General features: G+C 47.2%; 1 protein-coding gene across 1 annotated transcript in view; it reads right to left on the bottom strand.

Moving 5' to 3' along the window:
• The window catches only part of LOC117899439 (mucin-19), a 37,210-nt gene extending 24,796 nt beyond the window's left edge, over positions 1–12,414 (bottom strand). The window contains exon 1 of the mRNA XM_034809443.1: positions 11,945–12,414. The gene's annotated coding sequence lies outside the window, so the exon portion shown is untranslated. The remainder of the gene's footprint in view (positions 1–11,944) is intronic.
• Between the last annotated feature and the right edge of the window lie 5,999 nt (positions 12,415–18,413).

The following is an 18,413-nucleotide window of genomic DNA, read 5'->3' as shown; positions in this document are numbered from 1 at the left end:
CTGACTCTGGACTCTAGTTCCAGCTCTGACTCTGACTCCGACTGTTGTCTGTTGTCTGTTCCTTCGCTCTGCTCTGTCTGTTTGCCTTTTGCTTTTGAAATTTGTACCATGACCCACAAATATACTTTGGGGCACGCATCTAACGACGACCCATCGACAAGATCGCAGTCAGAGATCGATAGCAATTTGCAATTTGCAAGCCGAGTCTCAGGCTGCAGCTGAATATCCAACTCTGCAGCTTTAATTGGATTTCTGGCTGGTATCAAATTGACATTTAGCACACAAGCGAAGAGCCCCAGTGGTAGTCCCCGTCCCAGTGCCAGTTCCAATAGCAATCCCAGAACGATCTCCCCATCAGAGTGCTGCTGCTGCTGCTGCCTGACCCCAACCTCACGCGTCCATCTGGGGATCTGCCTGCTCCTCTCTCTACTCTACCCTCTCCCCTGCAGCTTATCGTATTACACTTCTTCGATTGCAATTGCTGCCACTGCTGTTGTTTGGCGTTAATTTGGTTTTGTGTTCTGTTCTGGCTCTGCCATTTCGTTCTTGCCACTGCCACACATTTAACGGTCGTGGCAGCAGCAATTGCAAATTGCATTTCTTTTCTTTTTTCTTTTACTATTTTATGTTTATGGTATTCCTTTTGTCTGGCCAATTGCCTTGTTCTGCACGTCATCCCCATAAATCCGCGAACGAGCGAACGAACAGCCGCGAGGCCCTCACACACATGTGCCTATCGCCCGATCGCGGCAGATCGACCAATCAGCAATCAGCAATCGCCAATCGCCAATGCCCGTTCGGCAATCGCCAATCGCTCGTCTATCGTTCGCATAGTTGTGGCCAATTGGTAGGCCAAATTGTTGCGGTACAGGAAGCCAATTGGCAGGCATATGGCCTCAGGAATGTGCGACCTTTGCCAAGTCCAGGCACCTCACAAATACAATTTTAACAGCATGGAAAAGGTGCTAACTGCCAGGCAGAGATTACGGCTAGATTTCGGTTTAAATTCTCAGCTTAGATCTGCTGATTAGCCGCACATTATTTGAACTCTAATGCACGAGGGTCTAATGCAAATTTTCGGTTGTGAACTCACAATTGAGCGACCTTGTGGCATCATCAGCGGACAGGCGGGCAGCATCATCTCCAGCAAGCCACTTGAGCCACAAATTGGAGGAGTTTGCTTGAAATTAATAAAGCTCACGGTGCTGCTCACGATCTGCAAACATAACGGTGTCTAGTGGCAAATTTAGGCGGCGGCATGCGGCATGCGGCTGGGAGCAGGGAGCAGGCAGAGAGGCAGCAAACAAGCAAACAAACCCGCGCCAAATGTAAACTTCTGTTGGAGACCGACTGAGTCACTTGTCAGCGCTGCGCTACGGCCACTGCCACAGCCACTGCCACTGCGAGTGCCACTGCCATGGAGCCAATGGAGCAACGGCATGCGGAAGCTGCCCAGCACGACTCGAGCTCCAGCTCTTCAGCGTCTGTCTGTGGCAACGCCAACGCCAAGCCAGCAACTGCGACTGCGACTGCGACTGCCATCTCCAGCAGCGGACTCCAAGTGCAACTCGACGGCAATTTGCCATTTTCGCTGTGTGTCGGCCAGGCCAGAACCAGAGCCCAACTCCAACTGCAACACTTGAACTGGATTAGTTGCCTGCCCGCTTTGATTTGTGACAAATCTTGATGATGCTGGCTACCGTGTGCTCGCCTGCAGCATGCAATCTGCTGGCCATATGTGGCAGTGGAAGTGGCTGCTGGCAGTGGCAGTGGCAGTGGCAGCAGCTTGTGGCTGACCCAACACCAGCCGAAGAGCTGCCGCAGATCGTGCGCTGATTTTGTTTCCTATTTTTTTTTTCGCTTTTTTTGTAGCGCTCTTGCCACAAATTTCTCTTTTTCTTGGGGTCAAGTTTGTTGCCAGCCAGAAGAAGCGTTCTGATTTCACTCGCCACTGCTGCAGCTGCCTCTGCCACTGCGGCATGCAACATAGCTGCAACTGCTGACTAATGAGCTTTGGTTTTGGCTTTGATTTTGGCTTAATTCAAAGCAAACATCCCAATTAGGCATTTCGCCTGGAGCCATTACATTTCTGGCTTCACTTTTCAGCTGGCCAGAAGCGGGCGATAGCCAGGTTTTCCCTACGTGATTGTAAATATGAGACACGACCCACTGGCGCTGCATTGGCCCACAAACTTCAGGCGAAACCGAACTTTAATGACGCCTACACGTGTCAGGCGAATAATGTTATACAATGTTTGAAGCGATTTGCAAATTTCAGTCATAAAACAGACACAGAAAAAGAGCAGCAATTGGCAGCAAGGTGGAAGACAGGGAAACATTCAACGAACCGAACTGCAGATACTCTCGGAATGGCAAGGGGAAACTTGATTGATGTTTGTACAACCCGAAAACATGCACTTCCTGCTGGTACACATCATAATTGTGATCAAACATCCAACATATGTACACAAATATGTAAATATGTACACAATTATGTATCAGCTGGAAGCACCTTCTCCAGCGCTAGGCAAACTGGTTCTAATTATGCCAGAGAGCCTGGCCAAAAACAGTTAGCCGAAATAAACATTAAAGCTCTGGCAGCTACGTGATTTGAGCGCAGAATTTCGCTAAAAGTGGATCAATGAGCTTCAGTTTGAGTTTTTGGCGCGGACTGGGGCTGACTGCTGACTCCCAAATCAAATTCCACTGCTGGCCGGTGGGCAGCCATCAATTGAATCTCATTTATATGATTACTCATGTCTATTGTATGTAATTTTTGCAACGAGTTGAGCTGAAGTGTATGCCAAAATGTGTACAAGTATTTTGCTGGGGGATGCTACAACCCAAAGACAGGCATGGGAAATGCCCGGATACGCATTTATTTCGAGCGCTGTGATGTCATGGGATTGTTTTGCTGCTTGCTTCTGCAAGTCAGCATCGATCATCGACAGAGAGATTCTTCTGCTAAGTGACTCATTGGCCAGTCGCAGATAATTACAGAGCCATGGCCAAGCCAGAGCAGGAACTAAACAACCAAAAACTCTGGCCAAAAGTCAACGCAGCGCTCAAACAGCGTCTGGGCTGGGGGCTCATCCTTGGTGCGAGCCCGCTTCGAGGAATTCACTTGACTTGGCCAGTCTAATGCGCTGCCCAACCAGGAAATGCCAATCAATGAGGAATACATGCGTTCCCTGTACCCAGTCCCCAGTCCCTGTGCCTCTGGCAGCAGCATTGATAGAGAGCGGAGTCTCTCTGTGTGTCTCTGTGTGCTGTCTGCTGTCGCTTCGACAAAACAAATAAATTAAAAATTGCATTAAAATGTAGAAAATGAAAAACGTTGCCTTTTCCAGCTGATTTCAGGTGGAGAAGGAGCAGCAGCAGCAGGAGAAGGCTGTGTCTCAGTGTCTCAGCCCAGTCACTGTGCGAGGAGTGGGAGGAGGTAGCAGGAGTTGTGGAGTCGCCGTAGCTGTAGCTGTAGCTGGGCAGGGTTCATGGCATAGCTGTGCTGTCAACTTGAAATCGCACGTTTTTCTACGCGCTACAAAGTCGCGTCGCGATGCCGATCGAGCAGTTGGAGCCCAGGCAGCAGCGCGACAGAGGACAGAGGACAGGCGGACAGCAGGACAGGCGGACAGGCGGACGCCCTGGCGGACAGGGCAAAATGTGCTAAAATATGCGCAAATAGCAAAAGAGAAGCGGCGGCCTAGTCTGGGCCTGGACGTGGGTCTGGCTTGGTCTGGCCTGGTCTGGCCTGGTCTGCGCATAAAGTCATGGCACTCTGCAGCTGCTGAGACTCCAGCGACGACTCCGGCAAACGCCGCCGCATATGAGTGAGTGTTTTAAATCATGCTGCCTGCCAAAGTCATGATTCATATACCGTTAGCTGCTCATTTCCACACAAATAAATCCCAAAAAGCAGAAAGAATCGCAGGCCAAAGTCAGTCCCGGTCTAGGCCCATTCCCACTTGAGAACGGCAACGAACGGCGCCCAGAGCTGCGCCTGCCAACCAATTTCCAAATGCCCATCGCAGGTGCTTTGTCCAAAGTTGATTCCATTAATCAGATGGATGCTACACAGGCTTCAGGCTACAGGCTGTAGACCCGCATAAAAACACTTAATTATGCATAGAGCGGAGCTGGCTGCTTCCTGGCAACGGAATGTGGCTTCAATGAGATATTTACACGTGCACGATGACGATTAAATGGATGCAGCTCCATCATTAAGAGATGAACGTGAGATTTGGCACCGAAATCTCCACAGCTCCTCCATTGAGCGAAGAGCAAATTGTTTGTCGTCAAGCGGCGTCAAGTTTCACTTTTATTTGCTTTTGTTTTTAGTTTTATTTGCTCGGCAAAGGAAAGTGTTCTGCGAGCGAGAAAACAGTTTAAAATGCCAGGCCATGGAAAGTGTTTGTCCGCCGACTTGATAAAACTCATTCATCCAGCTGAAGCCTCCGCAAACATCGTTTGTGGCAGGTTCCAGCTGCTAGCTGGAGTTTGTACTCAACAGTTCTGGGCCTCTGCCCGTTCAGTGCACTTTACACTTTGGCTGTTCCCAGAAATGATACACGAAATGAAATTGAATTTCATGGCTGGTCAACTTGGCTATTACGCGGGCAGAAGACATGCCAGCGGCCACGGGGGGGCAGGCCCATTAAAGCCTAACCAGTTTTTCGGTTCCTATTAAGCGCGGCGGGTTCTTAGAAGCCCCTCCCGCTCACCGCGCACTCCCCCCTCAGTTCGGGTAAGAGTTTCCGCATTATGATGTTCATATAAATAGTTGCCATAACACTCAGCACTCAGCACTCGTCGGCGTTTTCGTATACCTAATTAGAAGCGCCCAGAGCGGGGGCTCTGACACCCCTCGAGAGTGATGGATGGATGAACTGTCGGCGTGTCAGAGGGGGTGGGAGGTGGAAAACTGATTTGGGGGGTAACGAAATTTTCCTGGGGTTTTGTCGGGCACTCATTTTTTGATCTCAAACATTTTTAATTCAATTTATTAGCGTCTGAAAATTGGCTTTAAATTGATTTTGGCTTCCCATTCCCCCACTCACAGCCCCAGGGGGGTGCAGAGTGTGGGTGTGTGTGTGGGGGGGTCTATAAATAAATTGACTGCTCGATATATAGATTTTTCGGCTTGGCATTTTGCAATCTAAATTATGCACAGCGACATTTAAAACACGAATTTCAGCTCTGGCCATCAATTGTGCAGTGGCATTGTTCTGACCTGTCCACGGGCAAATGGCAAAACATTTATTCTGCATTTCAATTTCAATTAAAACTGGCAAAGTTCGCAGCCAGCGGAGAGTGACACGCTGCAAGCGGCAGTGCGGGAGGAGCGCGGTGGCAACTTTAAGCGCAGCTGCGGCAAAAGGGTTGCAAAAAAGCCACGGGGCCAGCAGGGACTGCGACTGGGAGGCTGAGCACTTGAAGGCAATGAAGTCAAGTATGCAAACAATGCAGGAGCGTCGGAATTTCCCCCACCAGCCCATATATGGGGTAGAGAGATGACAAGGATGTGCCGGATAGTCAACCTGTGTCCGTGCCTTTGCCCTCTTCAATAATGAGCGTCCGTGTCGTTGTGCTTGTCTAAGGCAAGGATGCAATGAAAGCTGCTGCCATGCCACGCTTTATTGCCTCATCAGAGCACAAAGCACCTCCGACGACTCGTCTCTGTGTCTGTTGTCAATGTTGTGTCGAGGCACGCACCTTGTTGGCGGCTTGGCGGTTGCACCCCCAGCTCCAGCAGCCGCCACTTGCCAGCTTCCCTTCTGCATAAATTTAAATGTCAACCCCACAGATTCTGCCTCAACTTCTGTTCTGTTTCATTTCGCGACTCAATTTGCTGGCGTTTTTATTGTTGCAGCGTCGAGCGCATTGCATTGCTGAATTATTTATTTATGCAAATTGAAGCAGTTAAGCAGCAGGCAGCAGGGCCAACAAAAAGTGCAGTCGCTGCTGCAATTCGCGTTTGCTGTCTAATTTATTATTGCATACTTTTACGGGCGGACAGCTTGACGTCTGCATTTGTGCAGCCAAACCAGAGAGCGGCTCTGAACCAATTTGGATTTACATACCTGCAACGAGAGAAGGGAAAAGGCAATCGATTAGCCAAACAGTTGAACGCATCACTCATTAACGTATGTCCAAGATCATTAGTTGACAATAGAACACCCGCTTGAATGGCAATTGAAACGTAATGAAGTGTAAATCATGCACAAGCCACACCAAAACACAAAAAACAAGCAGAAAACAAGAGTTGACTGGGTCGGTATGTGGGTCACACAGCGCGACCAAAACAAATATCCAAAATCAAGTTAGACTGGAACACAACACGATTGAAGAACAGCCAAAGAGGAGAGGGAATGTGCGGACTATTAGTTACTCATTACTGCTGAGAGTTACATGTGCTTTGAGTGTCAGAATATACCCAAGTAAATTACGTTTGAGGGGTGCAAAAAACACAAACAAGTACGTCATCAAAGAGCTGCGAAAGGAACACGCTGCGAACACACTCTGGATATGTGTATTAAATGAAACTGATTTATATTTATGCTCATGTTTACACACAGCGCGGCGTGTGACTAACAAAACGCGACGCTGATTAAACACACTTTTAATGAAAGTTTTTGGCATTTTTTGGGAATTTATAATCGGATGTTTCAGCGCATAGAAATCTTTAGCTTTGGGTAGGCCCATAAGCATGATGAGAACACTCCACTCGATCGATTTCCATATCATCATCATCGCCTGCTGCTGCTGCTGCTTCTCAGACATCAATTTCTCGTTCGTTCATTTGCCACATTTCTGCGCTTCGCGTTGTTTAACTGTAGTTCGCTTTATTGCCTACTTATTTACTCTTCAAACAATGGAAATTAATTTCATTCAAGAAACGTAGAAACATCTTTCCCCTCACTCGCATCTTTCTCTCGCTCCGTCTCTGGCCTCAGGCCACAGCGGCCACGAACTTGTTTTTTGTCGGGGGGGAATTTCTTTAGAGTTTTTTTCTTTGCTCGCTGATTTCTTTTGACTATTCAGCTCGTGGAATGGCCAGCGTCAGAGCCGTCGACGACTTTTCGCATATTTTCACACAAAAGAATCTCTCGATATTTTTTCGACTGATCTTTGTCGCTGATACGATCGCGAGGCGCGTAGAAGTGGCCAAAAAACGTTGCTTTGGCTGCTGCCTGGAGGGCAATTGCAGCCACCACTCGAGCACTCTGGCTGAATCGGGCGATTGAATTAATTTATGGGCTTTCCAGTTGGGTCTGCTCTCTGCTGCCTGCTCTCTGCTGCCTGCTGCCAATTTTTGTGGAACCGTTGGCTTAATTGTGTTAGCCCCATAACTGTATTGGCGCTCTGCGGCTAGCCAGCCACAAACACATTAGTTTGGCCGAGCTAATAAGCTGGCAAAAATATGGCAGGGGGGGAGCGAGAATTGGCAGCGAGCAGCGTTGACACCTTGACCGCATTGATGATGGCTGGCTGGCCCTACTCCAGTTTCAATTCCCATTCCGACTTCGAGCTGGCCTTTGCGCTGTTTCAAATTAAATCAAATGATATTTTCTAGACTTTAAGAGCCATAACTAACGCAGCGCACAAAGCTTTGGCCTCAAAATGGACCCTGGCGCGCCCATCCTTTGGGCCCATAAAAGCGCTGCTGGCCTAATGGCTCGTTGCATTAACACTTTTTGGCTCTATCTCTCTGTCCCTGGGCGCTTGGCAAATGCATTTCGCGAGGCCTGATAACAGGCATTGCGCAGGGACAGGTGCGGGCATTGAAATCGATGTCGCTGGACCATTAGCTCTCCATTGGTTCTGCGCTGCACACTTTTTCTTTCTATCGTCTGACACTTTCTTTGGCTATTGAACTCGAAAGCCTCTATCTGTGTGGCAAACCAGATCGGCGCCCCGAAACCGAAGACGGAGGCAGCAACAGCAGCAACAACAATTTGGGTTAGAGAAATTTGCGCCCCACGACACACTTTAAGCCCGCGAGTCGAGCGGCGTCGCAGCAGCAGCCAGTTCTTGTGGCATGTTCCCCCCTGCCCCCCTTGGTTCTAGACCACGATTTAACCTTGGCGCTGTTTGGGCGTAATGCGAGACAAGTGTCGTTTGGTCGCTTTGGTCGCTGGGCTGCCTCGCTCGTAATGGGCTTAGATGCGCTTACTTTCTTTATGGCCAGAGCAGACACAACTACAACGCTAATGCCGCACATAAACCGATTTACTCAATTAAACTTTAAAAATACAAAAAGACTCGCGAACCGGGCGCAGGGATGATGTTTAGTTTTGGCGCTGTCTCAAGTAGCTTTTTGGCGGGGAAACACTTGGCCCAAGGCAAACTTTTTGCTTGGGGTTTTAGCTGCATTTGCTGGCTGGCCAAATGGATGCTGAATCACTGATCCAGCACATGTTAAAATTTGTTAGATAAACACCCAGCAGGCTTGCCAAAAATGTTTCCAATTAGTTTTTGGGGCGAATCTTCTGCAGGCACTCTCCCACTCGTAAATGCAGATCCATGGCAACAGGCTAAGTGTGTTATGAGCGCACAAACACATGGCCCTAATCGGATTAACTGATAGTCGAGTGTGGCAGTGGCAGTGGCAGTGGCAGCATTGGAGTGCCTCTGCCGGATGTCAGTTGCATGACCCACCCGTCGCCCTGCCTCATTAGGCTTTCGCACAGCTTTTCACTCAATTAGCGCGGCATATCATTTGCATAATGTTGGGGACTCTAATTAGATTATGGGATGCGAGGGCTGAGCCTCTCTTTTCTCGTTGCTAACGGCACCAAATGTTGGCCCAACAATGAGACATTAGCCCGACAGCCCGTCATTATGTAATTTGTCAGTTTCCCAGTGCCAGAATATCTGCAGGGCTGGCTCCTGTCTGTGCTCTGATCCGCGCTCTGATGTCAGCGCTCAGGTGTGTCCGGATCCGCATCATAACTTAAAATAGTAGCAAGAAAAAGCCTCATGCCAGCCAATTAAATATTTTAAAGACTTTTTTCAGTTGCTTTAATCTTTCTTTCTAGAAGACCAAAAATTATAATAAATTAACATAAAGCTAAAGAACATTTTTGCGTGCTGGCCTCGCTTGCAGTGGCTTTTAATTGTTATGATAATTCGCCGGCAGAGCCAGAGGAGCCACCGAGGAGGCTCACAAAGAAAGGTCCCAAAGCAGCGAACATTCCCAGCCGAAACTCGAATGAAATAAATTCGAATTTGATATTGAAAGTGACTATAGAAAGTCGGGAATGTTCTGCCCAAGCGCATGTACTCGGTTCATCAAACTTCTGCACAGCTTTTGGCATTAATCATACGCAGAGTTGGGCCCACCGATAAGCTTTTAAGACTTTAAAACTTCTTTCTGCTTTGACTAAGTTTTTGCGGCAACAAAACGTTGCAAAGTTTCTGCCGGAAGTGCGGATGGTTAAGCCAAATGCCAGCTTCAATTCCTATTCAATTCCCAACCGCAGAGGCAGAGGCAGGGGCAGAGGCAGGGGCAGCAACCGCACACCTTAAAGTGCCTAAAGACGAGGCATTTATGTCATTATTGACATTGCTTTTCCGGCCAGAGCCCCAAGTCGGAGACATTTCAGGCATTTTTAATTAAAATGCTGCAGCAGATGTGAAATGCCAGAAAAAATGCTGAAACCACAGAAACCAAAAAATGCTCAAGGGGGATTCAGCAGGGGAAAAGGGGCTTAGCCCTGCTTTGGGGTTGTGTGTTAGATGTGTGTGGGATTGGGATTGTGGGTTGACCGCAACTAAAACTAAACTCTGTATCGGCTACGCTTCCTGTTGGTCTCATCAATAAATCCGTTGCCATTTTCCTGCTGGCGCCGCTGCAGACGGAAATTCTGTCAGAAATGTTGTTCGGACTGAAATTGTCTATAAATCACACTATTTCCGTTCATGGCCAAGGGACAGTTTACCCGACACACAAAAAATGTCAACCAAAACCAAACACCTGCTGCTGCTGTGCAGTCTCTGTCCAGTCTCTGGCCATGGCCCTTCAATGTCAGGGCTGGCTGCCCCTCACTCCGGGCTGTCTCTCCGGTCTGGCCCGCTGCCAATGAAATCTCTGGCAAACCAAATAACACTCAAAGTCAGGTTGAAAATGTTTGAGGGGCAGACGGGGACAGACGTTCGTTCGGTCACATATTGCGGCAGAGTTTTATTTGCATTTTTTATTGGGCCCCAGGTCCAACACAGGACTCTACCGCACAGGACCATCGTGTAACAACTATAAATATATCGCTTTGAGGCACTTTCTGTGGGTGATGCTGGGTGGGCCGGCCGGGCCAGTAGTTTGTATTATTTATGGCTAACTAAAAGCTTTTTCATTCGGGCCATTTTCGTTTTTACGAGTTTTGACAAATGTCGACGCAGAGCGGCCGCTCGGTCGGTTCTCCTCTTTAAGGATTTCCCCAACAGCTGCTGTGGGCATAAATTCTAATTATGGTTTTTGTAGTTCTTTGGGCAAGGACCAGGAACGAGGCTCGAGAGCGCGGAATGGAATGGCCTTTCATAAATTAAAACACAGGCGAAAAACTATTTTCACAATGCAAATAGCCAAAGGCTGCAGCTGTAGACGGCGTCGCAGACTGCTGCGGCGCGTGGCATTTACGCCTGAGCGTGGCCCGTTAGTTGTGCAACCAGCCGGGGAGCCAGCCATTTGTGAATGAATGAATGAGCCAGCGAATGAATGGTTGCAATTTGCAGCAGCAGCCGACGTGGAGCAGCAACCAAACACTCTTTTTTGTATACACTTTCAGAGGGTCTTTGCTGTCTTTTCTGCCACAAAATGCCATCGTTGGTTCAGCAAATCTTTCCGCAAAAATCTCTATAAAAATGCTCCATTTGTGCAGAGTATCTACGTGTACGGTTTTCCCCGCTCCTACTGCAATTTCTTGTTTATGAATGAATAACTTTGAGGCCGTTTTAACGCCTGGCTGGCTGGGCTCCTGCTTTAATTTGGCTGTAAGCAAATTAATTTTCATTAATTGGCTGCCGTAAAGCTTAAAGCGGCTTATGCAGGCAAAAGTCACTGCAGTTTCCCATCACCCTCCTCAGCTCACAGCTCTCAGCTCTCTCCCCTTTTGCCCACGGAAATGGAGGTCTGGTTTTTGCCCTAGAAAGAGTTGTCCACTGCCCACTGGCGTGAGAGTTGCAAACGAGTCAAGGGAAATGAATAATTATTGAATCAAGTTCAGACAATTGCGCAACAAGCCTCACACACATGTGCATATACCCGAGTTTAAATGATCCGCAAATGAATTATCATTACCCCTAACGATGCCTCCCATTGGGTTGCTGTTAGTCACAGCCACAGTATGAATATTTCTAGAAATTATCTTTGGAAATGTTCTTGCCAGAAATGGGAATTTGTGCACAAATGGGAAATGCATTTCACAGACTTTTGAAATTTAAACAAAAATAATTTGAAGCTTAATCTGAAGTATACTGAAGAATACTGGAAAATATTTGCATCTACTTTAAGTTTGCATATTTTTTGTGGTTTTTGTTTAATATAATTAAAATTAAAATTTTTTTTCAGGTATAAGTTTTGCTTGGATATATTTATCAAATTTTTTTGTTATCTTTTACTATACAATTTTTGCATTAATTCTGATTTTTTAAATTTTGTTAAAAATTTGTTTTAATTTATTTTTTAATTTCTAATTGATTATAGGCTAATTTTTTGTATTTAGTATGTCTAAGTTTTATTTATTTTAAGAAAAAAACAGTCTGTTCTTAAAAAAATTTGTTTAAAAACTCTAAAACTTTGAAAAAATTCTTTTCAAAAAAAAATATTCCTCTATCACAAAAAATCGCAACACAATCGAGCAAAACTTGTAATTTGATTTGCAAAAAAACTTTCTAGACTGTCCCCCTCCAAGGACCCTTTTGAGATCCACTTTGGCAAAAAACTCACCTTTTTTCACTCAATTAACAGCACGAATGAACAAATCTTTCGTTTTAGAACTCTGCGGAGATTCTATGTGTGTGGTGCACTGGTAGCCACTGCGGTGTACTGGCGGTTTGTATCTTTGCGTTTGTATCTTTGGGTTTCGTTTTGCAGTCCTTGCACAGTTATCAGATCCTTGTTGCTGGCTCTTTTTACACGTTGCACAACATTTCGCGCACTTTATTTTGTCGTATTCTCTGTGTTAGTGTGTTTTGTTCACTTTTCGATTTTTTGTATTGTTAACAATTATTTTGGGAATAATCCACTGTGTTCGTTGGCTTGCTTTTTGGGGGTAAAAAGGCAAAAGAGATTTTACAAGAAGATTCTGCTGGTGCTTTTGTGGCTGGTGCGGCTGCTGCTGCTGTGGTACCAACTGGGGGTTCTGTTGGCCGTTCGGTTGGCTGGTTGGGGGGCACCACCAAGATACAACCGCTTCATAAAATTCAAAGAGACTCGGAGCTATTGGGTTCGCGGTGCTTATTTATATAGCCTACGTCGTGCGGCGATTTGGAGAAAATCAAACGAACGAAGCGAGCAGCAGCGCAGCAGCAGCAGCACACCAGCACACCAGCAGCAGCGCAGCAACAGCAGCAGCAGCAGCAGCAGCAGCGCAGCAACAGCAGCAATAGCAGCAGCGAACGTAGAGACAGAGAGAGCGCAAAGAACCTCTCACAAGCACACGCACACACACGCTGAGAGAGAGCGTGCACTCACTCTCCAACACTCACACTGGCACACACTCAAATGCTCATCATTTGGATCTCGCGACGCTGACGCTGCAAAGAGAGCAAAGCGCCAAGCCAAGCCGGCTTTGGCGACGACGGCAACGCCGACAGCGACAGCAGCAGCGACTGCGACGCCACCATGTAACTTTGGCCAACAACTCGCCGCTCATCTCTCAGACGAAGACGACGTCAGCGTCGGCAAGTTCTTGGTCTTCGCCTTCGGACTCTTCGGCTTGCTCTTGCTCTTGGTCTCGTGGTCGTGGTCGTGGTCTTTGCCATGGCCACAAAGAAGAATTCGCGCGGCTCATAATGATGTTTGGCGGGGGGATACATGGAACATGATGATGATGATGATGATGACGATGATGATGACTGCGATGCTGTGGCAAGAGCATCTTCTTTTGGCCACAAGTCAGTCAGTCAGTTGGCCATCAAGCGGCGCTTTGCGGTCGCAGCTGAAGCTGTAGAAGAGCTGTTGGTGCTGCCTGCTAACTTTACAATACAAATTCATGTACAGGTGTTGGGGCTACAGCGCCGCTTCTAATTAAACAACGCTCATTGTTGCCAAACTCCCAGAGACTCGCTCCGCACGCACTCGACAAACTACGACAAATAAGGCATGAAGATGGTTAACCGGTTTTTGGCCCAATGTCCATGTCCATTACCCTCGGATGCGGACTTGGACTCGGACTTGGACTTGGGCTATGGGTGTACTATGCGTGCGTGACGCTAGAACCCCCTCTCCGGGGCTGATTATTGACCTTTCTTATAATTAAACAAAAATCCCTCCAGCGTCTTTTCCTTTGTTAATTGTTTTGGCTTTTTGTGCGAAATTCTCTTGTTTGATTCCAATTAATTATTTAATTACGCCAGAAGTTGGCAATTTCGCACTTGGCTTTGTCTCTGATTCCCACTCCCGATGCCGACTCAAACTCCTTTTTGGCCATAGAAGTCGCGCGCGCGCTCTCCTCACTCACTCACTCACTTCTCTTTCACTTGGGCTCAGGCCGCAACACGGGATTCAAATGGGATTTCAATGCCGCAGAGCTTGCTGGTGGGGCACGTCCATTACACGACGCGCACGTTTCGCTAATGAACTGAACATTTCCGCTTTGACGGCATCCTTTGGATAGCTGCTGCCTGCTGCCTGCTGGCTGCTGGCTGCTGCTCCTTTCGGTTTCAAACAGCATCGGTGGAGGCTGCACTGCGCCGGCGCGTGTCGAACATTTGAGCGTGAAATTTGTCGCATTGCCAGCAGTAAAGAAAGAAGCAAAGAAACAAAAACCCACCCGCTCCCAGCTTCCACTGCCCAGTCCACAGTACCATACTCAATCCCTGTCCCTGTCCCAATACCCAATGCCCATTCCCATTCCCAGTTCTCAATCCGAATGGCAATCCCAGCAATTGCCGGCTACGTGTTGCCGGCATTTGTCGCTGTTGCTCTGCTTCTGCTGCTGTTCTGCCGCCGCCGCCGCCTCTGTCTCTCGTTGTCGTGAAATATTTTTTGGCATTTTTCGCTTTATACGTGCAAATTTTATGGCAACAATTGGTGCGAAATGCCGGACATGCAAAGAGCGCGAACGACACTGGCAGGCAGCCCGAGGATGGGGCACATTCTGTGGGTGGTTTGGGACAATTGAGTTGCCGAGTTGCCGGGTTGCCGGGTTGCCGGTACAGGGTGCAGCAGACAGTGGAGTGAGCAGAAGTTGACAAAAGGTCCTCAAGGGCAAACGCGAAACTGGCTTGTCGCTTTCTTATTGCAAATTTACCGAACGAGCTGAATGAGTGTTGCAGAAATTTCCGCACCGCAAGCGGGATTTTTCGTTCTGATTGTGATTCATATTTAAAATTAACTGAATTAAGCATAAAGAGAAGACCACAGGCTTAATTACTTTTCCAGGGAATGCTTTTTGAGAAGACGTCAAAGAGTTCTTCCCTTTTGGAGGCAACACTTTTTGGAGCTCTCACCCTGTTGCAACTGCCACTAGCCCAACCACAGAGACAACCCTCGCTAAGTGCCATCCATCACAGCAACAGAGCAGGATCAAAAGCAGCAGCAGCAGCAGCCAAAACCAACAACCGAAAACCAGAACCAGGACAAGCAGGGCAAATGCTTGAGTAAATAAATAGCCAGCGACAGTTGCGCTTTGGCCGTGAGCAAGTGAATCGTTGGAGGCAAATGCCAAGCGACAATGTCGAGTGATTTCCATTGTGTGATGTGACAGGTGTCACCGTCGCGTGGACAAGGACAACACAACGAGCAGAACAGGAGTAAAACCAAGACTGGTCCACGGCCAAGACGAGTGGCTGCGAGGAGTCAAAGTCGGAGCAGAGGCCTCATGACCAATTAGCCTTGTTAGCGGGATAAACTGTGGGCATTGGGCCATGCCAGCACTAACGGTAAGAGTCAGCAGGCGACATACATGTCTGTCTGCCCCCCCTTCCTGCCTCTGTGCGTGTGTCTGTGGCAACAATGCCAGAAGAAATGACAGTCCACGCACGCCTCAGTTCAATTGATTTAACATGAAAGTGTAGCCTGGATAAATTGTTTCCCAGAAAATGTTTAACTTTGGCATCGACATCGAGCCAATTGCTGGACTCCACATCGCAGTCATCAAAGTTTTATGCTAGGGCTGGGACTCCATCCAGTTCCCCCCCGTATCACTATTTTGTAGCTCGCAGATACAGATATTTGCAGCCGTATCTGGCCGTAACGAATTGCGTCTGTTTCGCTTGTTGTTTGCCAACAGCAACAACAACAAAGAAGGCGGATAGATATAAAGTATTTTTGGCCATCGTTCTGTGCATATCTGTGCCCCTTGTTGTTGAGTTTCTGGTGCCCTTTTTGCAACCCTCGAGATACGCCGAGGGCCATGCCGTCGCGAGGGTGATGACTGATGATGCTGTCGCGTCTACAATATTTTCTGTCTCGGTCTCCGTCTCCGTCTCCGTCTTGGTCTTGGCTTCGCTCTTGCTCCTGGCCGCGTCCTGGCGTCTGCAACTTTTTCTTGTTGTCTACTTTTCGGGCGCTTTAAAAGTTCATTTGCACGGTCTCCACTCCCGCCACTCCACTCTCTCCTGTGTCTGCCCAGCGATTCATTCTCTTTGCAAATTAAATAATAGGCTTATGGTGGCTTAGTGTCGCAATTGTTGTTGCTGCCTCTTGCCGGTGTCTCGTTTAGCATGCCATAAAGGCAAACATTTTTAATAATATTTATTGCCAGGCCATTCATGTGTCTTTAATGTGCCCCAGACAAGAACGCAGCTCGTGCATAACAAAGAGGCTTGTCATTGTTGTTGTTCGAGTTGTTTTTGTGGCTGCTGCTGGGAGTCTTGTGCTGTGTCGTGTTGCCCCCCAAACCACGCTTCATCTAACTCTGGCCTACGCCAACTGCATTGCTTATGAGCGCCTCCATCTAGCGCCTATGCGAATTCAATCAAGTCATCAGCCGCCTGACCCTCGCCCCGACCCAGACCAGACCCGGAGGACCAGGCTAGACACAGTTCAGGCCAGACCAACCAGAGCTGCCCTCTTGAACATTTCGTGATTTAGATCGTCCAAAAAGTACAAAAAAGTTAGGGGCAAGGGAGTGTTTTTTGTTTAGAAAACAATTTAGAATAAAATATTTATTGTTTCTGGGGAGCGTATGCTTAACGTACTCCAGTCCAGTGTTTCTCTCGGGAATCCTGATGCTCCTGCCCTTAGTTTTAATGCGCTGAAAACTCTAAAAATGGAGGCCATGCGTGGCAGCTGAAAATTAAGTTCCTAAGAATTGAATTCTTCTGTTGCAGAACTTTTCTTAACCAAAGAAAATATTTCCATCGTTTTAAGCAGCTTCTTGCATTTTAATATCAATTTTCAGATGTTTTCTTCTCCCAAAAATCAGCTCTAGAAATCCACAGAAATGTCTAATAATTATGAAAATGTTTACATCCAATTGTGTTTAATTTTCTTCCCTATTTTGCTCACGTGATCGTCTCATGTCCAGCCGCTGTCCAATCACTAACAGTTATGCTTGGCTTTGGAGCTGCCTTTCCCATGCTCAAGGAACACATAATGAACCATTCATGAATCATTCCGTCTATGGAAAATCAAACGATATTTTCCAACAATGATTTCTGCGTTTTCGCACACGTTTTGGCGCCGCCATTTGTTGTTGGCGCCTCGAATGTGCCACGAATTAGCAAGAGCGATCGGATAAGCAAATTACAAATTACAATTTGCAACTGCAACAGCAGCAACAGTGGCAACCAGTAACAACAATTGTCGGGCAATGCTGGCTGCATATGGAATGAGCCGAGGCATACAGAGACTTGGGGTTTAATGAATGACTGCGGTAGATGTAGTTCTGTTCTATTCAGTTTAGTTTTGCTTTAAAGGACTTGGCCCTGAATGCGGCGCCAGGAAAAAAGTTCTCCTCCTGCTGCTGCTGCTGCTGCTGCTGCTCATGCATATGCAGGGCCATATATCATTCCGCGTTGGTGCTCATTCTTATATGCATATGCAAATGTGCCTGACGGGCATTTGTCACACACAGAAGGAAAACCAGCGCTGTGCAGCTGGAGCTGCACCACGCCTTGCCCTGCAAATCACAGTTTTAAGTGCCACGATTTGAGTGTAGTTTAAACAAATTAAACAAGCCGTTTTATGGAGCATAAACTCGAGAGAACTGCCGCCAACAGCGACCACAAAAAATTAGCATCTTTGATTTTCACAGCACAAAGATACACAAATACATAAATACATACATTCGTACATTTTTACATACATTTTTACATACATTTGTACATATGTGTGTGTATCTTTTGGTGTCTTTGGTCCATCTTGACCCAATTAATTTGGGTGAGTAACTCATAAAAACGACATGCGATTGCTTATCAGCCATGGCACAGACCACGACGACGACGACGACCCTTTTGGTATTTGCTTTCTCTCTGGCCAAGTCGAACCCCAAACCAATCTGCTGGATGTTGGCATTAAAATCACTAGAGATACATACAGAGAGACACATATAATTGCAGCTGGGCATCTTCTGCTCCACTCTCCAATTGTAGTTTGTTTGATTTGCTCACTTGACGCGTAATAAGCTTTTGGTCGTTATTTGCACAGTGGGTGTGTGGGATGATGATGGTGGGGCATACGGATTGGATTTGGGAGGGTTGACAAGTAGAACAATCAGAGCTAAAACTGCGGAAATTGCTAGAATAAATAGAAGAAAACGAAGCGCAAGAGCGACAAACACAAACACAAACGACTGGCGATGGTATCGCTTCGGCTTTATTTGATAATCTTTAATAATATTCTCACGCTCTTTATACGGCTCGTTGACTCCCCAGTTTCCCCAGCGGTAATGGGCCAGGCCAGCGAGGTGTTGAAGCAAAAACAGACCATCAAAAAATAATAGCAATAAATAATAAAAAGAACGCGCGAAAAAAAACGCGCGAGAAACGCGCGTTTGTGGCACGTTTTTAGCAGCGTGGCAGGAGGCTGAAATTGTGTAATGAAAGCGCCACCAGCAATACAACAATTACACTGCGCCACACGCTTGGGGGTCAAATGCAAATTGCAACATGTCTGAATCCATGACAGCTGCTGGCTTTTGTGGCTGGATTTGTTTCTTTTCAGGGTCAAGTTTGGGGACTCGAATCTCTTTCAAATTAAAATGGAAATCAAACCAAAAATCAACTCCAATCCGAACGGAAAGGGCCAA

This window comes from Drosophila subobscura, chromosome O, assembly GCF_008121235.1.
Source record: "Drosophila subobscura isolate 14011-0131.10 chromosome O, UCBerk_Dsub_1.0, whole genome shotgun sequence".
NCBI classification, from domain to species: domain Eukaryota; kingdom Metazoa; phylum Arthropoda; class Insecta; order Diptera; family Drosophilidae; genus Drosophila; species Drosophila subobscura.
This window is presented reverse-complemented; position numbering and strand designations above follow the sequence as displayed.